Source organism: Cardiocondyla obscurior, linkage group LG09, assembly GCF_019399895.1.
Source record: "Cardiocondyla obscurior isolate alpha-2009 linkage group LG09, Cobs3.1, whole genome shotgun sequence".
NCBI classification, from domain to species: domain Eukaryota; kingdom Metazoa; phylum Arthropoda; class Insecta; order Hymenoptera; family Formicidae; genus Cardiocondyla; species Cardiocondyla obscurior.
In genome coordinates this window covers 4,993,089-5,018,258 of record NC_091872.1, presented here as the reverse complement: position 1 = coordinate 5,018,258, position 25,170 = coordinate 4,993,089, and the positions used below count along the sequence as shown (strand labels likewise).

The window sequence follows — 25,170 nt, the reverse complement described above, 5'->3', positions numbered from 1 at the left end:
TAGAAAATATTTTAATATTCTCCAGAGCTCGCAGAGATATAGGTATTTATCAGAAGTAATCCGTGAGTAGAAATTTTATATTAATATATTTTTTATCTCTATACATGTAAGCAAAGCAATGATAGTCAACGTATAGAAAATTATTTGAAGAACGGTGTTCAAGTTCTCCGTTTATAGATGCAGCGGCAGAGTTTTTACCGTAGGATAAAATTTATTATGACCGTGATTAACGAATAACGAATTAATAAAATATATGAATATATATGAATATCGTAGAAATATTTATACTTGATAAGTAATAAGATTTTATAGCGAAATATCTCTTTATAATACAAAGCAAATAATCTCCGTTTTTCCTCTCGTAAAAACTATCTTGCATGATATAAAACGGAAATTCTACAAAGAAAGGAGAAGTGTAGGATTCGCGAAAAGTGGTATGAATATAAGTATCTCATATTAATCTCACGTAAATACTTGACTTCTATATTCATAATAAAAGTGTTGAGCGTGGGAAAAAACGGCGAGGGTTGCACGTTAAATGTTCAAACGGCATCTTTTTTCGCTGAAACCTTTTATAATTGTTGGCTTAAAAGTTAGCGTAGTTATTCTACGTGCCAGCTACAGGGCTAGGGGTAGCAGGAAGACGCAATCTACGATAATGCCTTGAGCGTTGTAGAAAGGCCACGAGCAACCGCATCGCTTTATAGTAACGCCGCTTTATTCCGTGGTTCGCCATAAAACAGCGACGTCGCGTGAAATCCCGAAAAGTCATTCTTCACGCGGGGTATATCATTAAGGGAAACACGATAGTCTCGGGAGCCATTTTCACGGGGGAGCGAGAGAACGACGGAGAAAGATGCGAGGCTGTTCTACCCGCGCTCTTGGAGGCATGTTAATGTAACGCGCGTAAATTCCTGCGTACACAGATGAGCGCGCACAGATCAGCGCACGCGACACGGTGCGTCGGCATCGTGTGGCGCGACTCGAGTAAACTGGTAATACTAATCCGAGTAGTAATACTTAATAGGCAGCCCGGAGCAGTGCCCGGGCCAAGTCTTCCTAAGTGAATTAACCTCGAGTTAATCTCAAGTTAAGGAAACCCCTAAGCAGACCTCGAGTGATCCTCTCGCTACTTCGTTAGATCAGCTGCTCCGCCCTTCTTGAACATCCGTTTTGCCTACGTGTGCATCGTACGAGCTAACGAGAGTCAATCGTCGCGAATCCTGCGGGATTCGCGGCGATCTTTGACGACAGATTCACTTCCGCTAAAAACCACGATCGCTTTTAGAACGTAAATGAGAATCTGTGGATTGCGATGAATTCGTAAGAGGCATTATTATTATTATTATTTTTTTTTTTCTTAGGAAAATGCATTTTATGTTGTTGTTTTATCTTGGGGGATACCTGGAGGGACTACTAAAACTCCGTTGATAGTTAATGGAGTTGTGGCTTTCTCTAAGTATTTTATAAGATAAAATAAAAACTTGAAATGCATTTTGCTTAAAGCAGCGTTTTGGCTCGCGCGCGGCCCTTTTTTAATTTAATAAGTTCGGTTCAGTAACAAGAGCTAACATTTATTTAATTTAAGAGCTTACCTAGTTTTGAGAAGAAGCTGCATATATTAATCTGTTCCCGAGAAATCTTAAAGTCAGGATTCTCGAGTATCTTCAGTGTGGTATTATCGCATAAGTTTTAAGTCGTATAAAACGATTAGTATGGCATAATTATGACAATAATAAGATATCGTTTAATACATCATTCTCTTAGAAAATATTTATCTTATACATAATTACTATATTAAGAAATATAAAATTCGTTTTTGTGATTAAAATGGAATGGCATGCCGATTGCAGACGAAAATAGTTAAAATCTGCTACCGTTGTGTTACGAAGCTATTATTTTTATAGCAACGTTATCCCATTATCCCAGAAAGGGACGTTTTCTTCATCCGCTCCAAGTACATCGTAAACTTATATATTTACGAAGAAAACGTAAAGGAACAAATTTTCGCGTAAAGCTAATTGCCAAGAATATCGCGAACGGTGTACAGTTTCATGCCGAATAGGATAATAATTTTTTTAAAAGATCGTATTTTGCTAAAGAAAAATTATTGTCGACATTTCAATTAATGCGTTTATTTTTAATCGCATATTCTATTATTTGAGAGATTATTTTCATTATATATGTACATGCGCCTTGCTTCTCTTTTGTTGATCCACGTTTTATATTTTTCCCTATGCACACATAGACACAGAGAATCGTGCGTTTACACGATTTTCGCGCGTATTCCGGTTCATTTTATTCGCGATATGGTATATTACTCGCACTGTCTCGCATGACGGACGCGCCCGTCGATGTTTCACGCGATTTTGTTTGAGGTCCCGCGGTTTTCAGCACCGTGTGTTATTTCCGACACACGCCCGAGCGAGAAATCCGAGGTATCTCCATCGCGACGTCATGCGCACCGCCGACGTGGTTGCAGATCGTGCAGGTTTCGTCGACAACGAACCAAGTTTTATAAACGGCTCGCCTGTCACGAAACCCGGACGTCTGCGTCCATGGTTGATCTTCTTTCTGATGTTCCCGATGCTTCCTCCGCATTGAACTCCAATTTCGTACAATGACTAAACATCGGTGCATTGTCACTTGACTTTTACCTAGTCGAAGTTCCGCCGGTGTAAATATTTTCTTGCTGTTTATTTAAAAAGTTTTAACGTGATACTAATCAAAGTGTCAGGATAGAATTTCCTCTTGCGTAGCGCAGAATTTCTTTAGGAGCTGCTACTGCGAAACCGTATATAAAAAATCGAGAGAGAAAGAGAGCTAATATTATAATGCGAGCGTTAAGTTTGCAGCATAACCTTGTTTTAAGAATAGACGAGAAAGTATAGAAAGCTGAATGTAAGAAAAAAAAAAAAAAATCCGGCACTTTATGAATTTAATGCCGTGACGGACATTCTGTTTTTAAGATAAATAGCGCTTCACTTTTGATTGCGTAAACTGTCTTATTAATAAGTAGAATAACGTCTCGTTTTAAAGACGGACTGATAAACTGACACGTGTCAGCGATACTGAAAATCGGGGGAAAAAAAAAAGAAAAAAAAAATTTGCAGCACAGGTGATGAGTGTAGTCGTTGAATCCGCGATATCCATTCAGCTTCGACTCGGTCGCAGAAACAGCGTGGTCTCAATTTTCATTTAATTCTGCAACTTAATTCAATTATATTTTAATTAAATCTTCCCCGGTATCCGATATCTTTATTGTCTATGAATTTCTTTCGACATTTTCGCTAAAGCAGAAATAAGCGCAGAATTCGTCGAAGATTTTGCCGTTAACGGTTAATCTCGTAAAAATGGGCGGTCCATATAAAAGAAATCACGATACGGTTTTAACATCCTGCACGTGCAATCCGTCAATCCGGGGGATAAAGCCGATGGGGGGCAGCCTTTGAAAGAAGGTTCTCTCCGGAGGACAACGGCGCGTTGCGCTGCTCTCACGGCCGTGTAATTATTATCGATTCCATTACTGCGCTCGTAATACTCCCAGCGAAATTACCGCGGTCGCCGTATCGCATCGCGATCGTTATGGCCGGCTCGCGTTTAATCAGTGCTTACGACGATATTACGAGAGCGCAACGTGCGACACAAAATTATTGTAAGCCGCGTCCGTTAAATATTCCGTCAGCGGCCGCTAATCATCCGCGTTAACCAAGTTAATAAGCGCACTCGATACGCGCGCCTCGTTTTATTCGCCGTCCGTTATCGAGGTTGGGTTACAGAGTAGGCAGTCGACGGCGACGGCGACGGCGACGGTGACGAACAAGATGGTTCGGGGAAAGAGAGAGGAAGAGAGATTGGCAGGCATTGTTTGCACGTCTATACGCGTATAAGAGAGGTAGAAAGAGAGAGAAGAGACAAGCAGAAGCGAATGAGTCAGTGAGTGGGATACCTAATGAAATTACGATGTTGCTTCCCTGAAAGACACCCCGTGGAGGCGGGCACGGGTACGCGCGGCGATCAGAGCGTAAAGTCCCATCCTTGCTTCACGAGTAACCGCGTGTCTGAGTGTGCGCGCGTGTTTTTCCACGTATGTACACGTGCATACGCACAAACACCCGCGCGTGTTTATGTGCGTGTCGCAGGTATGGTCGGCCTTCTCCGCCTGTGCAATGTGCAGGCACGCGTGTGGACACACTTGCATGCGACGCGTCGCGCCGCGTGCATCCGCGCTCTTTCGCCGCGAAAAAGCTCTTTGTAAAGCGCCGAACGAGAGCTTTGTGAAAAGCGCAATTGACAGGTCTTCCTATTAGTAGACAAAATATCGAAAGGGGGAGAGAAAAAAAAAAAAACCGTTAGCATGAAGCAGTGGAATATACCGGCGCGAGTCAGAGCGAAAGAGACGTTCGGTAAAGTACTTCATCCCTTCCCTTCTCGCTCTCTCTCTCTCTCTCTTTTTTTTTATGCATTAACCGGTTAAACTTCCATACGCGTAAAGCTGACGCTATGGACCCCAGGTTGCCGCGATATTTCCTGAAAATCCGGCCGATCGCTTCCCCGACGTCCTTTGACAAAGTCCGGTTCATCTCCCGGATCGTCGATGAAAAGCGCGATCGATTTCGGGGGAACCTGTGCGTTTGCCTGTAAAGAGCCGACCCGTCTTTCGTTCGAGGCGTTATCTGCTGTTATAACGATTAAAATTATAAAAGAGAGGGACAGAGATGGGGGACGCGCCAAAGAGACAACGGCTTTGTGCTTCATTTGCGAACTTAGGCCATGCGACGACGTGCCGCGTCTGTATAAGTTTATTGTGATAATGAACGATCGAAAGCAACGGTTTCGGTATAAAAGACGGATAAAGTTCCCGGGGTTCGATTCATCTCGCGTCGAACAGAAGCAAATCATACACGTCGCGCTTATGAAATTCGTTGTATAATTTCAATTTGAAATTAATTATTAATTAAAAATCATCGGTTTGCGATAAATAAGTTTAAGCCAAATCCGTTTTATCTTTGTATTCAATGTCGCTGTAATTTAATTTTCAACAGAATTTAAGTCAGTAATCTCTTTATACATATACATTTGGAAAAGAGAGAGAGAAAGAGAGGGTAGCGTATCAAAGCAAGTAGATTAAGTCGGAAATCGGTGGCTGATTTGGTGACCAAAGTTCGACCTTTACTATCGTTTGTCCCGGAGGCATCGTGACGTGGAACAATGCTATGGCGTCCTGTAATTATGTTAAGTACGCCGTCGCATAGCTCGCGCGAAAACCGTATAGTGCACGTATACCGAACTACCGTCGCTTCCAATAGTTGGTTGCCTCGAGATTCACCCTCGCAGACGAGTCGAGAGGAAGCAAGAGGAGAGGTGCGCGGGATCGGAGCGGTAGATAGGGAAGTGTATTGCGAGCCAGCCTATAACGTAACGCTGTTATAGAGTAGTGCAACCGACCGCTCTTGTGATCAGACGCTAACTAACTGTACTTTGGTCGCGCACGTGCTTAATATATAGACCTTATTCGAGTACTTGCCGGTATCGTATCTAGATGGAAGTTTTTTAGACTCTCTAGAATGTACATTGATCGTCTAATAAATTACCACGTGGCTACCGATTATCACTAAATTCTATTAAAATTTGAGTTGCGAGATACCGTACAGCTGAGTCTCGAAATTTTATTATTTAATTGAAAAGTAAAGATAAAAATTGTTTCTCCACCGTGTCAAGTATCTCAATTTATTTGTACTTTGTGTATTAAATTTGTTCTTTTAAATCCTGCGCGACTTATGCCTATATTGTCGGTATTAAGAGCGTGTTGCTGCACTTTGGGTAGTTTGTTGTTGCTGGTGTGGTGCTATTGCCATACCTACTAGGTAGCTAGGAAGCGAGTAATCGTAGCAAGAGTGACGACAGGGAAATAGAGAGCGAGAGAAAGAGAGAGTTGACGAGAGGAGCAGCGTTGATGGTTGACGTATCTGTATGCCGCAGTGACGGCAGACAAGCACGTATATCAAATAATTAGATTTCGGCCTGAAACGTCAATAACCATGTCAAACCATTACCCGTGCGAGACCCTGTCGACCGGTTCGGTGCTGGTTGGTCGGTCGACCGACGATCGGCCGGGAAGAGCTGCATGCCTGTCTGACTGCTAGACTGCTGCCTCCTGCCTAGATAGCTCGTTGGCTGGCTAGCTGGCTGGTTGGCTGGCTGCTCACGAATTTAACCGAGTTAGCAAACAACTCATTTAACGAAATTAGGGCCCCGAGCGTCGCTTAAAATCGGAGAAATAAAATTACGCTGCGAAGTGGCGGGAGGGGTGACCGGCACTGGCAAACAGGAAGGAAAGGGAGACCGTCAGCTTCGAGTTGAGATTTTGGATGTTTTGTCGCTATTAACGCTTATATCTGACGCGTAAGAAATGTTTTAAATAAAAATTTGTAATATTAACAGGTTCTTCAGCTTAAAATAATACACATGAATATATTTTTCACGCATATAAAAAAGATATATAATAATACTTAGATATTTAGTGATTATTATGCTAAAAATTTACGTTTAAGCGGAAAACGTTCAGGAACAGGGCCTATATATGTAAATTGAAGAAGGGGGAGGGAGGGAGGGAGAGAAAGAGAGAGACACACGAGAAATGCGGGTGTTTAAAGTGCGAAGGAAATGTCGTCGGCGACGTCAGGCGTTGCCGTTCGGGTGAAACAATGCACGTTGCGCGCCTTCCGTTTGAGATACGATTCGAGCGTGCCATGCTCGTCGACGTTTCGCGCTGTGCTCGCTTCGCTCGTGCGCGAACGAGCGAGCGAGAACGCGTGCACGTCGCGCATTTGTGTCACAGGCAATCGCTTGCATTGTGCACATAGGGTACATTGTACGCAAAGAGGGAGAGGAGCAGAGAGAGAGAGAGAGAGAGAGAGAGAGAGAGAGAGAGAGAGAGAGAGAGAGAGAGAACGGATGAATATACGTATATATATTTATATATATAACCTGTTACTCTATATAGGCATATACAATATAGAGTAACAGATTCACAATGAATCAGGCCTGGCTATCGCTTTACTATCTGACAACCTTCCCTCGTCTTCTCCCTTACGTTCTAACGTCATTGTCCTCCAACACGCATCGAGTAATTCGCACACTCGCGTAGCGCGAATTCGGGAACTGACGCTGATTTGCATTACAATTTTGTTTTTTAATCGGGTTGTTACGTGTGAAAATGTAGCGCAAAACGCCCGAAGAAATCGAATTATTCGTGAACGGACGGAAGACACATCTACTCCATTTTCAATGAACAATCTTGTGGAATGTACATGCACGAAGAAATCGAATTGCAAGTTTAACCGGTGTCACTCCTGACATATTCAATTTCTATGAATGGCTTTGTCACTCCTCAAAATTGAGTCAGACAATGTCATTCGGCCGGATTGACTGTCATAAATCTGATCGGGAGATAGAAATTGCAATTGATATGCGTTTTAATTACATTTTGCTATGATACCGTAGATACAAATATGAAAATCGAAGGCGTAAGTTAAATGCGTCTCAAGGCAAAAAAAAAAGAAAAAAAAAAGACAAATTTTTTTGATTTTCGGCGGCGAAGTAAGAGGCTTTCTCTTTCTCTCTTTTCCTCTCTTTTCTTTTTTTTATATAGCTTTGACGAGCTTGTGAAACACGTGAACGTGTCTTGCTTGCCGCTTTTTGAACTACGTAAATCGATAAATTTGTAATTTCATCTCGCACTCCTGTTAGCCACGCTAAAGAGAACTCGCGTCGTATGGCGTGGGCAATAAGAGTTTGCGCCGGTTGAAATCGAGTTATTTACCTGATTGCGAGTTTTGTGAAAAATCGTAATGAACTTGGGTCGCGAGTATCGCTCAACTTTCGCAATTTAAACGTCGAGCGCGGCTGGATAATTGCGGAGGTCGCAGAAGCGCCGCGCCGGGACGACGTTTTCCACTGCGCGGAATTAATACGCTCAGCTCGCCTAAATTCGCGCAGCGATCACTATTGCGATTTTATCGCGCCTGAATTACGCGTAAAACTTTTTTCTTTTTTATTCCGTGCTTGTTAGTAATTCTTTTTCCTAAACAAGAGCGCCGTTATCGCCATTCGACGTGAATCTTTCCTCTCTTAGAAATTTAATTATGGAATTGCGAAAAGCGGTTTGTCCGCGTGAAATATTTGCATAGACTCTTATTAATTTCCTGACTTCACAATCTTTATCTTCTCTCTCTCGTTCCCCACGGGGTATCCTGTATTAATGTCCCTACCTGCCATTGTCTTCGGATTTACGGAGAGCTCCCCCGCCTCGCCATCCATTCAATTAAACTTCGCGAAACAAGCGGTAATGAATTTAGATATCCTGATGCGTTTAACTTACAGAAAAAGATACATCTTCCATCTTCTCTCGCAAAACTCCTTTTTGAGTTCATCGACATTGCGCGAAATGAGTTCGGGATTAAGCTGACCGCAGTAGTATAAATCATTTTAGACAGACGCTGTGCTCGAACCTCACGGTGTATTCCACTTTAAGTGGAAAACAGTCAATCATGGTCAGATGGCTTTATCATATCGCGTGTCTGTTGCTCGTTTATAACGCGACATTTAAAACATTTAAGTTATTCGCGCTAATGGAAATATTAAAAAGACTAATTAATATCATTGACGTAATTATGGTTCCGTTTCAGACCGATAAGATCGAAATAAAGTTAAAATTTCCGTGTCGCGGTGTAAGGTCACGATCGCTAACAATGATCCTCCGTGCAAGTCCCGAACGAGTTATCTAACAGCAATAAAGGCACGTATCGCACAGCCGATGGGCGGTGCTCGTTGTAGTAGCAACTTCCTATCGGCTTTTCAAACGATCGCTGCCGCTTGCACCCAGATCGACTCTATAGATAAGAAAACAGCCGAAGGCGCGAGAGATGATATTGTCGATTCGCGCATGATATCTACGCGCTGCTTCCTCGTATGTCTTTCAATCGACGTGACCTGCTTTCCTTGTTTCTCACTCTCGTAAAGTCACTCGTTTTCTTTCTTTTTCTCTCTTTCTCTGAGTTTTTTTTCCCCTCTCTCATTCTCTCTTTTTTCTTTTATTTATGAAAAATACGGATGCAACATCTCTCGTTTGGAAAATAATTCAGCGTCAACGCAACGGAAAGAAAATGAACAAAGGCTCTGACGACTATGATGGATCGCGACTTTGATGGTAGAATGAGTCTGTTAAATAAAAACTATTACTTTCACCGTTTCGTTCTTGTGTATATGCTTTAGCAAATGTTAAGCAGCATTAAAGTGAGATAATATTGCAAATAATATTCGACAAAATATTCGGCGAATAAATTGTATATAAACGTACATTCCTCAGTCGCTGGTCGGCTCGCTCGAACCACGCATTGTGTAAATACCGCGTGAATACGTCAAGGGGAGAGATGAGCAGAAAGGGTTGAGGAAGCGAAGCGGCAGGTGCGTGGCGCGTAGAAATCCCTTATCTATCCTCACACTCTTTCTTCCGGTAGCCGAGCGTGTAGCACGTGGCGAAATAGCGTTCGGTTCTTATCGTCGTGATACGCGGGTTTGATGGCATAGATCCGATTGTGAGAGAAGGAATAGGCCTCGGAAAGGCATCAGGAATCGCAGGAGCAACGCTAGGATAAGCATTAATTTTTCTAAACAAAAAAAATTAATAGCATTGCCTTTTTGATAACAAATAATTTTAGTTTTAATTTTTTTTATTAATTTTAAATTAATAAACTGTATTATATGAATTTAATAATTTAAGGCACGTAAAAATTTTTTTTTAATGTTGAAAAATTGTTTTTAGCATCTGTACATTGAATCTTTGTATTTATTTGTTACAGATTATCAAATTTCCAATGCTGGGAGGAGGAGGAGGCCCAGGAAGGGCAACATGCATCGGTGAAGCAGTCTTTGGGTAAGCACTACTTTTTCTTTACTTAAAATTAATAATTTTTTAATTATAAAAAACTTTATTTTTAATTTTTTAATTGATAATGTATTTGAGGTCTCTTGAAAAAAAAGAATAAAAATCGTGAACAGAAATTATATTAGAAATCGATAATTATTTGATACATTTTATATGTTTTTTATTTTATTATTTATTTGTGTGTTACAGAATTATCGTGTCATCTACTTCCGTAGCTCAACTCCACCTGCGTCTCTTCGAATGTGAGTAAAGAATTTTATTTATAAACACAACGAATCTATGATAAAATCTAATATAAAGTCTTTTAACGTATTTTAATATATTGAATTAATAAACAATAATAGCATAATTAAAAAATGTGTTACATTTGTAGATTCGTTGTTTGTAGTAGTAGTAGTTGTAGTAGTAGTAGAGTATCAGTAGAGTAGAAAAGCTTATTGTTAGTTTGCAAGTGGAAAACTGTCTCAGCCACTTGCGGCACGAGATAAATTTTTCTCAGCCACTTGCGGCAGAATCGACGTTTTCGGCCACTTGCGGCATAGTGAATGAATTTAACTATTTCCCAACCCGTAAAAAATATCGTTTTTAATTCGTTTCCGTATCGTAATAAAATTATTCTCGTAATAAAAGTTTAATTTAAACGTTTAGACAAAGCGTTCCGGAAAAAAGTAATGATCGATGTGAATATTTTTTTTTTTCTTTGTCGTATAGTAGATTCTTCGGAAGTTAAATTGGAAATAAAAGATAGATATATAAACCGTCGTCGTTACACGTAAAAAACGTAGACACTTGTGGGAACTCGATCTGCCCATCGATCTTCATTAATCCGTCTACGTTTTCGAGTAGACGGTGTTATTCTCGAGTGCGGACGAGAAATGGATTCCGACCCGACCGGCGGACACGAAGCCGCGGTTTTCCTTTTAGCGCTTTAACGAAATTTGAAGCATACCCGCGGCTCTCAAGGTCGATTTCCATTTCCGGCATCTCGCGCAGCGTCTCTCCCAATTAAAGAGCCCGCCGAAGTTTCTCTGGAGCTGCAAGCACCAATTTCCTCGCGCGCTCACCAAAGAGTGGATGCGCAATTCTCGCCAATCTAAGTTCGCGACGACTTTAATTATGCGTAGGCTACATCGAGCATTCGGTACAACGAAACAGAAAAAGGGAGACTGAGATAGCGAGAAAGACACGAGAGGCATGAACGGCGTTAGATCCGGATCGTCTTTCCGCGACATTAAGAGAGAATATCGGACGACGTTCTTTGGATCAGTGAATTTCTTTCGCATTAAATCCCTTGCCAATCGCACGTTCCGTTTTATTATCGAGCCGTGGAACAATCATGTATTTCTCTTGCTTCGATACTGATAACTCTCTCGTATTTTTTGCTCTTAATCTATTGTCCCGCGTCACAATGGATAGATAGTAGAATATTTCCAATCTGAGCTATTATATCTTTGTTCCTTAATTCTTCTCGGCGACGATATTGTAGGAAAACCTCAATCAAGCCTAGTCGGTTATGTCAATAAATTTTTCTAATAGAAAGAGAGAAATAGAAATTATACATTTTGTAAATTTTCTTTCGTCAGAGCTTTAACGATAATACTATTATTCTTGATTATGTTATCAGAAATAATACGCGACATTGCCGATGAAATTATTTCCGCTTGCAAATTCAATTTGTCTCTCAGCTTCCATTTAAAACCACTAAACGAATCTTTTCTGTAACCTTCTCTTCCCCGCTCGGTGATAACCACCCATAACAATATGTCGATAAACGCCACTAACGACAACATACTTCGTACTTTCGCGCCGCGATCCTAGCTAACTGCGACGATTTAAAACCGTTAAGCGCGCACAAACGGATCTTTTTTATGGTCGTGAAATTTATACGATTGCATTCGATTTTTGCTTTGCACGTGCAGAAACGCTTTCGCTCTATTCGCTAACTGAAATATCGCTCCGATAACGAGAATACACTGCTATAGGGGGTTCACCGCTCGGAACAAAGAGAGACACGGAAACTGCCAATCGTGTATGCGAAGTAATCTAAAAACACGATCAAAAATTTTAGAATTTAACTTGTAGAACTTTGGGTAATATTGATTCATGTTTAAAAGTTGATAACAAAAAGGTGATGAATTAAAAAAAAAAAAAAATAAATAAATATTGAGCGAGATTGTTTGCCGTGTCGTAATATTTGAATTATGACAAATAATTTGAATTATTACTTTAAAATTATTAGAACATTCGATTACCTCTGTTGAAATTAATATGTAAAATATTGGATTAACTCATTCGTACTATTTGTATCCTTCATTTTTCCGAGTCTCTTTTCAAAGTTCTCTGTTCGCGTGCCCCCTCGTGTCGGGATCCACCTCATCCAAGTGGCAAGCACGTAGCACGGACGTAGGTGTAATCTCGCCGCATACACGCGCGATTCCGCGCCGGATATCAGGGAGCACGACTGAAGAGCTTACAGGGATCAATGGTCGTTCAGTGGCGTTTTATCCAGCCGGGCTTAAGCGTTAATTTTTGCGAATGAACTGGGTGACCGAACCCGCGCAGCTTTGGCCAGCCTGCAAGAGTGTGCGGCATTTATCGAATTTACAGCTTTCCGGTGTGCCGCGTGAATTTATCGATGGTATTCGGTGAATTCGCAAACGCGATCGTCGTTTCACGAGTTATGCGTCGTCCTTACAACAGGATAGAACAAAATATAAAATATTTTTTCTTTCCGACATAATTAACTTCGGCATACTAAATTAAGGCCGTGATAAATTAAAGACATGTCGTATCGAAATTTTTGTAGAAAATTAAAGTCAGCTGCAAAAGTGCAAGCGTACAAATATTTCGGCGAAAGAAAAATCGCGAATGCCAATGATTTATTTAACGAAGTGCCGTTTCTTAATCTATATATATATTTTTTTTTTTTTACAATTACAGCACTTAAAATACTGTGCATGTTTGACTTCTTGTTAGACATTGTCCACAATATTACGAGACGGAACGGCAAGATAAATTTCCATTGAATTAACAAGATTTTGCGTTACTTTGTCATGAAACTTCGCGAAGAATTTAAGAGTAATAATGAGGTGGAATAATGACTTAGCAACGTTCTTTCCTTTCGCCAAGACGGTTATGAGTAACCGGCGTTAATGTTAATAGCGTTCTGTTTCAGATTTGAATAATTCTCAAAGACTCATGAATATTTATCAGTATTATCACGAGCAAATACAGTTTTAACTCTCACGGATTATTTTCGCATAAATTAGCACTACGATAATACACGTAATTATTTAATTTATTATAGTTTCTAATTGGTTTTAGGCGCGCAAGTGTTTTTTTTTTTTTTTTTTTTTTGTAGACTTTTTCATTAACTTTTACGCGTGTTGTTTTACAGCTCGGACGAACGTTGTCTGTCAGTCATTTATTTCCGTGATAATTTAATAATTTGGAATTAATAGCGGTCACCAGTTTGTGGCAGAATATATTTTTGATGGCACATTCGTTGCACCTTTAAAAATAAATTTTTTTTAAGATTTTTTTCCATCTAAACTTGCAGGAAAAATTATTAAAGATTTTAAAATATATATTTTTATTGCGATGACATGCGTCAAACATATTTTTTAGTTGACTGTATTTAACGCGTGACATAGTTAATTGCTTATGGCTTGATGGTCGAATTCGCGTCTAATGATCCATCGTTTCAGTTGGATCGCGAAATTGGATACGAACGATAACGATACCGTTGCACGAAACGTTCGATAGACGACGCGGACGATAGACAAAAGAATGGGCCCGAGTGACGCGACGATGCACAAATGACAATTCGACTAATTTAACGTATTCCTGCCAACCGCGGCGTCGATATTCGTACGATCGAATGGCGTGTTCGTGATTTTTTATGTTTTTACAATTAATCGCGCATTGATCGTTGCCGTATTACGCAAATTCTGGATTTAGACATCGTTTTTCGATAAGTTTGAAAGCTGATAAAATTAATCTTTTTATTTTAAATTGATGTGCTTCAATACTTGGAACAATTCTGAATCTCTGTTTTAACTACTTACATACCTACATTGATTATATTTATGTTATACATATGTAATGCGTGTACAGTAATTACGGTAGATTAACTTTGATCTCGTGACAGAATATTACAGTTCTCGCGAGTTACGAAATACGGTTTAATGATTGCGATAAAATCGCGGACGTTATCGATGAGTGAGTAATCTCTCATTTTGCAGAATGTGCATGTATCTCGTGACGCTTTAGCTTTTAAAGGTTAATAAAATACACGATGTCGGTGCGGCCTCATTAAAAGTTGTGGGCTTAACATTTATTTCGCGGGAACGCAAAATTTTACTGGAAAAACGTCCACGGCTGAGGACGATCTCGCGACTCGTGCTCGACGATTGTTCTAAACAGAGAAAGCCGAGAGTCGTCACGAGAATGAGGAGAAACGACTTCTCGACGTGTTTCTGCGAAGATGATCCCCGACAAAACCGAAAGACAATCCGACCGGCTTAACCCGAGGCGAAAGAGGCCGGAAAAAGCGACGCCAAAGGTTGCAGCAACTCGCGAACGGTCAGGAGAGCTTAGTATGCATTGCGTGATAGCTCGCGTATATCCATTATATTATGCCCGTCCTCCCTCTCTGTCTGCTATACCCTCTCGAACTATATTCAACGGAAGAGATTTTCTGCCGGATGGTTCCTCGCTATTACCTAGCCGCTATCTACAGCTTTTCTTCTCTCCATTCTCTCTCTCTCTCTTTCTATCTCTTTCTCTCTACTTTTACTCCGTTCATATCTCATATATACGCTCTCCTTTATGCGCACCTGTTATACTGCCGGGTATTTACGTGAATGCGATTCCGGTTTCACGTACGCCGACGACGCGCACGTCCCGTACACGTTAGCGCGAAGACGTATTCGAGCGATCGCTGTGAGAAGGCGCAGGAACGAGCAAGGGCTGCGAGTGAGGGCTGCAAGCAAGGGCTGCGTCTATGCAATGTTCCGACCGCAATCCGCGTGAACGTGCACGCGGACCGATCGTCTTCGCATGCACGCGCGTCGCACGGACGTGATTCCGTCGTGAGGGCTCAAGCCGCGCGAAAGGGAATGTTCTAACGCGGCTCGCAATCCCCTTAACTCCCTTAACGACGTCATAGGTACGGCGTCCGGAAATCTTCCTCTCATAGTGCAATCGAAGGCGTGCCGTTACAAGCGTCTCTCGTCTTTTCGCGATATCCCGTTTCAATTCCGACCACTATTTGGCGGTTCCTCGTATGTAGGGTGAAATCGAAACGTTTCATTTCTTCGTCGAGAGAGACAAGACCCAGGTGCCTCGCGATGGTTCGTTTCGACATTCATGGACAAAGAATCCCGGCGTTAAAAATTTAGACGATTTCAATCTCTTCGTTGGCGAGATGCGAGGGCAATGAGACTACGTCGGGAGCGGAAAAAGACTTGGAAATTATGAGTTGTCTGTAGGATGATTATTAATGAATAATTTCGCAGCAGCGATGAAATGAAGCCAATGTTAGATTTTATTACACAGTCCATATTAATTTTTTTTTTTTTTTTTTTTCTAGTTGAAATGTATCTGTGTTAAAGAATTAATTAAATAGAAACTCAGTCGTTGTGATTGCTTAGGAATCGTGCACTGAGAACGTAAATTTCCCGTAAAAAAAAAGTTCGTGATATATGGAGCAATCTACATCTACTTAGATGTGGATTATTGTTATTTAGATGTGTTTACGCTCGGTTTCTATGGATCCTGCACCGGAATGGTAAAGCAGGACACTTATAGAGAACGTTACAATGAAGACACAACCGAGAGGGGAGTAGTCTGAGTTAAATTGCCGGCTCGCGTATAAAATAAAATTTTACAAGCGTTCGAGGCTTTGCCTTTAATTTTATCACCGGCTGTTTTCCGCGAGGCATGCCGTTATCCATTAAGAGGAAATTTAATTTTTTAGAGGCTTAAATGTTAGTGTTGGCGATTTCATTCGCTTTTAAAGCCCCCTTTGCGGATACTGCACGCTATCGACATATTTTCGAATCGCCCTCAGATCTCGTCGTTCAATAATTCTCGTGCAATTATCGCTAACTACTTCGAGAATTATTGAGCTATCAATAATCGCGATTACTTGTCGAGCGATTATCGGGTATTTTTTTTCTGATTGAGCTCATTGGTCTTGAATACTAGAATAAGATATTTTTTTTTTTTTATTTGCTGTAACGAAACGCCGCGCAATTTATGATTAAGAATGCGAGTGCACAAAGACACAGCTCAATGCAATTTAAGCTGAAATGAAGAAATTGAAGCTGTCGACGTACGTCGACTACGCATTCTCTCATCTCTCCCGATTATGCTAGCCACGCAATTTCTGTTTGCATACCGGCCGATCTTTGACCCAAACGCCATTTGCAAGGAAATTCTCTGCCGCGCGAGTTTGAACCGAGAAATTACTAAACCGACAACGAGTCGTTGAGGCGGCCTGCGTTTTTATTGCGAGCCATTTCATTCCGCGCACGTGGCATCCTCGCGGTATTATCGTCTCTCCGATTTCGCGATAGCGCGTTAATGTTCATTATAAAAGCGATCTCGTCGGAATGTCAAGCAGAAAAGGGAAATATCACTGATGTGCGGGCAAAGAAGTCGCGAAATCACGTTGGTACGCGAACGGGGCTCGACCTCTTCTCCGGCCGAGCAGATATACGTGTGCATATTGGCGCGGAATTTTTCCCGTGAAATCAATCAACCCGGTTGAATTCAGCGTTGCTGCATTTCGCATCCAAGCGCGATTTGCCGCCGCCGCCGTCGCCGTCGTCGTTCCCTCTGCTCTTCACCGATTCCTTTCACGACGCCCTCAATCCCCTGCCTCACAGGCAGGAAAGGAAAATACGTAAACGAAAGTAGACGTATACGAGATAAGATTGCTGCCTATACGCACAGACGCCGCGCGAATCGTCGAGAGTTCATTGGCTATAGCTATATAGGTCCGATATTTTCTTTCCCGCCGATCTCGCCGGATATTCTATGCGAGGCAATGTCCTCGTACGTTCTTATTACAGAACTATGCGTTACACCGTAACAGTCGTCAGTCTTGATAATCTAGATCAACTACTAGATTTGTCCCGCTAGTGGAACGTCATTGAATACGGTTATATACACCACCGGGATTCGTTTTTTCATGAAGACACACGAGACCTCGATAGAATTTTTTATAAAGAATTACTAGATTTAGATTTAAAACTGGATCGCAATAGTACTTACTTTAAACATTAAAAAAATTTATATAAATTATTAAAGATAAAAACATTTTTTATTTTATTGAAATTTAATGCGACTGATGAATCAGTAAATGCCGTTATTAATCGCCATAATTTATTTTAACGTCTGCATCAATAACATGCATCTTGCTCCTTTACGTCACGCACGCACCCACGTGTATCAGCCCAGAGCTCCGTTAGTTTCTCTCAAGTTGGCGCTTGACTGAAAGTTGTTAAGTAACGTTCCTTTTTTTAATGTAACGCGCAAGACTTTTATCAGTTCATCTTTAAATTTAAGTCCGCCATTATTTATTTAAACACCGACATAATCCGGGTTTAATTATTAAGAAAAGTTGCAGGATCGGTGTTACGATTCCGTTTAAAGCATTCTTGCAAGGCGCGAGTATATTTCACGCGTGTTATTTCACGTCGTGCTGCCGACAGGATACTAATTATGAACGTTAACGCTCAGAAAGATCGCTTATTGCCCTCTCGTTCCTCTATCCCTTCTTATTTCGACAGAGGTGCGCGATTAGACGAAGAGGCTGCGAGATCGATCGTATATTCTGCTTGATTATCGGCCCGGCAACGAATTAACGTGCTTCGAGTATCGTCATCCTCCGCTCCTGTTCGCTCCATGTATCTCACCTCTCTTTGTCCGCTTTTCCTTTCTTTGTTCGCCTTATTTACCTCGAAGCTCGGCCTTTCGCTGCATCCTCTTTTACGCCTGCGAGCCATCTCCAGCCTCGCTTCTTTCCCTTCAATTCCCCTTTTCTTCACGGTGACTCGTGACTAGTCAAGCATGTAAGAGGCTCCTTACTTTTTCTAATCTAGCCAACGGGATAGAGAGTTGGGCACAATCGATGCTCTAAGCAGCAATTTACATGTAAGCTGTCACTCGGTCCCGCACCCCTCGCGCGTCCGGTTGTAATTACGTTCGCGCCGGGAGGTAATCGCAACCTAACTTTACCAGAAAATATGTATCTGCGCGGTGCATTGGACGACATATATTTTGTGATTATTTCCTCAATATCGCGTCAGTTATTAATAATTCCGTGAATTTATTGAGGCTTACTCATCGATTAAAAGGAAAAGAATAAAGTTAAATATTGAAACATTTATGCGCAATATTTAAATTAAACTTTTATAATCTCTATAACGCACGCGAAGTATACATATGATTAAAATGTATAATTTATAAAATCTATAGATTGAATTATTTTTAAATTGACTATGAGAATAAAAAGTACCGGAGTAGAGTGTTATTAAATTCTAGTATTTCTTTTTCTTTTTTTTTGTTCTTGTTCGAATTATTTGCGTGAAAAACAACGTTTTCGAGCGCTGAGTGGACTTGTCGGGAAATCTTACGCGGAAAAGTGTTATTAAAAATTCTGAAAATCTTTTTGCCACGAGAGATGATTAACGCAACGATCGCCTTGCATGAGATTCACCGCGGGAAAAGGGCGAGGCTCGTTCATCCTCATTTCTCTTCCTATCTGCGTTCTAGTCTTCCGCCCTTCTCCGTTTTAGCCTTTTCCTGTATATTCACCCGATAATCAGCCTCTGATAATTGGACGTCTTAGAATTGACATCGTTCACGCCAACATCACCAACGGGCGTCCGCCGTCAAACTTTTTCCGCAGGACACTGATACGCTATCTAACTACAATTACGGCGTAATTAAGAACGGTGAGGGGCGATAATTAAAGATTAAGATACTTGCCGGGCGGGTAGGGGCCTACAGAAATGACAACATCGCCGCAAGCGAGCCAGCTCGGCGATATTAAACTCCGCCTGGTACGAACTACGCCGTGCCGATGTAAAGTCGGGCATTGACTACTTGCGGATAATCGTTACGTCGTACACCCGCCTACATTAGCCTCGAGATGCAATAAAGTATAAGACGAAACTCGAGCGGCGAGCGATAAACAGAAGAAACGCGAGTTGTAGGGTATACGCGACTATAAAAAAAATTTTTTTTTATATGAAAATAATTTACATTGATTATCGGTGAAATATTATATGTATTCGTTTTGTTTCATCGAAGTTATAATCTTTAAATATATCGATTTTGCTGCATCAATTTGCTGCATCAAGAAACTTTTAAAGCAATTCGAATGTTGACGTTGTACAGTCGAAATTTATTTTAGTACATTTTTAAATTTAATATTTATAGCGTTTTATTTTATTACGCGGAGGAGATAATTTGGACAGGGAAAGTAATATGAGTAGAAGATATAGTTAGAAAATAATTACTAAGCTGGCGCCTCTCTTATTACAACACATATTTCGCTGATATTTTCGTTGCAATATTTTGTTGACTCAGTTTATATGATCAAGATGCACAAAATTGTTAAGTTCAGACAGGAGATATTAATATTGAATCGAAAATAGTTGTGTCTCTCTTTCCATTTATCTTTCTTTTCTTTTGGCAGTTTATAATTACTCATCTCAATTTCATGAAATATCGTCATGACGTATTTTTTTCAAATTATAATTTTTTTTTTATATTACGTGATGATAAGCGATAAAAATGAAATTAATATTGCAAAGCTAATTAACGTAACAAAGGATAGTTTTGAATTGCAAATGGATTGTGCAAAACAATATATCGCTAATATAATCATCTGATATTTCTGATATATTTTGCTATTTTTTAAACGAGGTTAATCCGCGTTTCATGAAAAAGGTCTTTTATAGAAATCAGGTGAGTAAATATTCGTTGGCGTTTATCAAAGTACTGTTACGTACCGTAGAATCTTATCACGGGTGGGTTTCCAGCTCATGTTACACGTAAGCTGTACTACTTTTACACGTTAATGAGTAAGTTGCACAGCATTTAATCGCTACGGCGAATAATACGAAGCGTATAATCGAGACGAGGACGAAGAAACAAAACTCCGCGTGTGAACAATGGGTTCGTTAACGGCGGCGCTTCATTAACTGCGAAAACAAATTTTCTGGATGCTTTGCAATCATCGAGTCATTCAACTCAACGCGACGTTTTGACGGCGCAACGGATACCCGCGAATACGAAGTTGTCAATACTTCTGTCGATATCGCTACGATTTGTTAAAGTTTCGCCGAAGGCTTTCTCGCGCGTGGTTTTAATCGCTGTTCTTGTACAAAGGCGGTATCTCAGAACTAACGACACTTATAGCAACTTAACATTAATATTCCGCAAGATATACCATAGTTCTTCTGCATAGCGTGTTTAAACTTTCTTTGTTTCTCTTGCTTTTTATCTCTTTGTTCCCCCCCCCCTTTTTTTTTTTTTTTTTCTCTCTCTATAAATATACGCGTGCAGCGTTTATATAAATCTTGAAATTGTGAAAGATTTGATTGCAGTTGTATGTGAAATTCGTAACAAACTTCTTTGTTTGGCGAACGTTACGTTACATGCTTCGCGTAAAATTCCAGCCCCGATACGAGAAATAAAAAGTTTGTTAAGCAAACGTTATTTAACTCTCGCGTAACTTGCCCCTTTATAACTCGGTCACCGTCGGTGTTATTTTATTGCCCGTCGCGTCGCGCTCGTCCACTAACTTCCTAAAACGCCCCGGTTCACGAAATTGGTACGTAGATGGACCGTGTCAACCCACGTTCACGGGAGAGAAAAAGAGGACGGTACGAAAGAGAAGGGTAGAGAAGCTGGAGAACCGAAAGTAGTGTAAATCGAGCTTACAATCCAATCAGACCAGCTCTCTGACTCTGTTTCTCTTTCGTGCTTTCCGAGGTTCGTCAGACGCTTGAGGGAAGGAATGACGAAAGCGAGAGAAAGAAGTCTACTCAAATGTATGTATGTGTGTGAGCGCGAACGCGATTGAGAAGAGAAGGGTAGTAGCTGCGAGGGTGACGATCAAGAAGAGGGTGGATAGTAAGGCAGAAGCGGCAGGGCCGCAGAAATAGCCTCGGGGGTGGTTTAAGTGAGGGGTGGCATAGTTGTAGCGGAGACGGAGGTGGCTCGTGATCCTCACGAGAGGGTGGCGGAGACACGTAGATATTTCCGAGTACATTTTTGATGGGATTTTTAAATGAGCTCCAATTGCGTTAAACGCTACGCCTCTCTCGACTTAAGGCAAGATTTCCTTAAACGACGTTTCAGCCTCTCAGAGCCTCGGCGCTGTCTCGTTCCGGAATGAAAATTACCGGAGGTCGGCCTCGTTCTCTCCACGTTCTTATATCTGCACTCAGTTTTTATTTTTCTTTCCCCTCTTTTTTTCTTTTTTTTTTTCTTGCTTCCGTCGCTTATGGCTGTTTACCGTGTGCGTCGAGATATCAATTAGCTCTCAAATAATTTCCAAGCTATCTGGGCAAACGGGGACGAAAGTAAACCCCGCGAATAATCGCGAATTCTTTCGACAACTATGGCCTGAAATAAAAGATTTACCGTCGAGAAGACTTCTCTCTAGTATTAAACTCTCGAAAAGAATTTAGTTTGACAAAAAATCGCGCAACATTCAAGACGTCGTAGATATCAAATAAATTGGAAATTACTCGGGAATCTGATAAACATCATTCTACGTCATGTACATGGGGGTCGAGGATAAATTGCGCGTAAATAACGAGGAGATTCGGGACAAATTGAAACACGATCGTGAAATTGTTAACAAGTTCTTCGAAATAATTTGCCATAATTTTTAGCATGCAAATATTTATCGCGTATCGAGAAGAAAAAAAAAATCAAGTTGTAAAACAGTTTCACAGATTTTATTAAATATAATTAAAGAGAGAAAAACACAATGGACAATATATGTAACGGATGATTTCGTTTAAAGTTAGTTGCTCGCGCTGGTATGCGAGTGAGGATCAAGTTAAATGTAGAGAGATAAGGCGAAATAAATTGTGCCGAGTTTAAGCGTACTTTTACGGCGACGATGAGACACGTCTTAAAACCAACAATGTAGAAACAAAGAAGGGTAGAAGCGTCGTATCTACAACGGAGATACAGCTGCACCAACCGGGAGAGAAGTGATTCGAGAAGAAAATCCGCGTACACATATATGTCCAACGCGCGCGCGAGCAAGTCGTTTGTTCTCTTTTTCTTTTGTCAGATATTAAATTTCTTAATTTTTAATTTTAATCACGAAACATATCCAGATACATAAAACGTTATCTTACTTTGTAAGTAAATAATTGAGTATAATTTTATTTTTAACAAGACGCCGATCTAAAGCTCGCGAAATTTGTAGACCGAACAAAAATATTCTGTATGTAAAATGCAGTGCACTTTCGTGCCGATCCAATGAAAAAAATTTTCGCGTAGACGTGCATACTTTAATTTCATCGCTAAATACTTCGATGGAATGTGCGATGCAAACAACGAATGCATCCAGCCGTCGGAGCATGCCATCCACAGCTCGAGCGCAGTTAACTGCCACTTATCAAATTAGAAGTTTAACCGTGTCACGTAATTTCGCCGCGGTAAGAACGTAATTGGCACTTAATCCCTTTAACGGGACGTTAACATGTAGCGGCGAACGAACCCTTGATGATCTCCGTTATATATCACGCGTAACGATGCAGCTACCGGTAACGGCCACGGCTCTAAAGATTCACCGCTCGAAAGTATCGACGCGTACATATTTTCATTGACATTGCCGTCGCGGAGTTTATGCGTTTATCTCTCCGTTGCGCCGAAGGGCATGCAATATTACAGCTGCATCAATGAAAGAGAGGTAGGTAGGGAGGGAGGGAGAAGACTGCAATGTGCTGTGAAGATTGAATTTTGCATCGCGTTTGCCAGCACGTGCAGCGCGTTAATCTCACAACGTTTAAGCGATGAATCGTCAGGCAAATTGTCGCGTACCCGCCGTCAGTCCGGCACAATATTGCGTCTGGTCGCACTTATGCAACATGTCCGATGAACGCGTGGCATAATGAGCTCGCTTGGCTACTTTGTTTCGCGATAATGAACGAGATCGAGTCGGAGCTCTATCGCGTGATCCGATTGACATAATCACAATTTTCGCCATAAAAGTCCGAACGGCTGTTGATAAATGTATGAAATGCTATAAATTTTTTTTTTTTCTTTTTTCCGAGTTAATGCGAAAAACTTTTACTATCCATTTTTTAAAGCCATTATAAACCGATTAATTCTCCCGAGACAGGATTTAATTAGCATGCATATTGCGTTCGCTCATTTATACGTATATATATGCTTGTTTTAAAACTGATAAATATCGATACGTAAAAGTCCAATAATTGAAAAGTGTTAAATTAGGTATTTTCCGATACGTTTAATAATTAAATTGATTTCGTCGTTTTTTAATTATTGAATTTATAATGACTTGAAATCCTGGCGACATATCCGTCGAATAAAGTTCGTCCGCGCAGTTATTTCGCGGTTAGCGGAACTCCGTGTCGCGATATAATATTTTGTTCCGCGGGAGCGGAACATCGCTTTGGATTGGAATAAATTTCGGGGTAGGATTTTCGAAAGTTTCCGCTAATCAGAAAGCGTTTGTGCGCTGCCGGTGCGAGAGTACCCGGGGATAGCTTTCGTACAATTTGTGTTGGACGAGACACTCTGGTAAATTAGACTACTTTCTCGGTAACGAGCGACACAAGCGCGGAGGAAACGCGCCCGGCGTTTCCCTCTTCGCTCGCGGATAGAGTCGCATCTGGCATCGTTCGAAAACTTTTGCATTATGTCAGGCGCCAGTAACGCAAAATGCAACGCAGCTCGCGAAACGCGGACGTAAACATCGTTGACAACGCGAAATACGCGACGAGCACGATCGTCTCGTCTTCAACTTCTAATGGTGAACGCGCTGGTCTTCTTGGCAACGTTTCTCTAAATTGAAAGACCATTTTATAAAGAGAAAATATGTAGTGAACATTTTATAATATCAAATATTAATCGGTAAACTAATTAGTAATCAATTTGTTAATATAGTAATATAGAAACATAATATCTTTCAACTTCTTATTTCGCGAAGTAATAAATCCAATATTTATCAAGTCGAACACAATTATCTTTAAACTAAAAATTTAAGTCTTTCCGTAAAATATATTGCGTAACATAAAAGCTCGTGCAATTTCCATTCCTTAATTAAATTGTTGTGTAAGTATTTCGCAGTAATGTCTTTTTTAGTGCGAAATAATTAACATGCATTTAATAATTCCGTAGAACAAAAATGTTACCGAAGTAAATGTATTTGCACGACCGCCAGATCGAATTCGAACATTACACTTGTCAGACAGCTGACAACCAGATAAAGGTTCTTAGTAGCTGTGTCATAGTATCCCATTTATCCGAGGTTGATGTCTTTGCTTACCAGTGACTAACATCTAATAATAGATTGCTGTTTACCTGCTAAATCCACCCTTCCACTTCAGTCGTCGCAAGTGTTCCAACCACGGTGAGACTTTAGTCTTTTTTCGGAGAAAAAAACTCGTGTCACCGGTCCCAACGATAGTCACAGGTAGTATCAACCCCCTCGGGTGCGGGCACGAAGGGTGCGCGATGACAGAGGTGACGGGTCAGCGGCCCGAACCCTCGAACTCGTTGCCGTTGAGAGAGAGAGAGAAAGAGAGAGAAAAAAAAAAGAAATCTGCCCGTCGACGTGGGTTGCAGGTTGCGCGAGAATGCGGTCCGAACCACTGGCTACATGCTTTCCTACGGGAGTTTGGCGCGCGACTGTGCTACTGGGGCCAACCCCGGCCGCCATCAACCCTCTTATGGCTCTGTGTCCCTACGCGTTTCGACCCCTTCTCGCCACCCTCGTCCTGTCTCCGTTCTCACCCTCCACCTTCTCATTTTCTCTCTGTCTCGCCTGTTCTACGTCACCCCTCCACCGCCACCCCCACCAGAGGGACGAGCGTGACAATTCTTCTCTATTTTCCTTCCATCCCTCGGTATTCTTTCTCTTTTTTTCTTACGGCGTCGTTCTACTTTTCTCTTTCTTCTATCTACTTCTCTTTCTTCTTTCTTTCAGTACT

General features: G+C 41.1%; 1 pseudogene; it reads right to left on the bottom strand.

The window, feature by feature from the left end:
• Positions 1-9,949: 9,949 nt before the first annotated feature.
• On the bottom strand, positions 9,950-24,899 carry LOC139105320 (uncharacterized; annotated as a pseudogene).
• Positions 24,900-25,170: the final 271 nt, after the last annotated feature.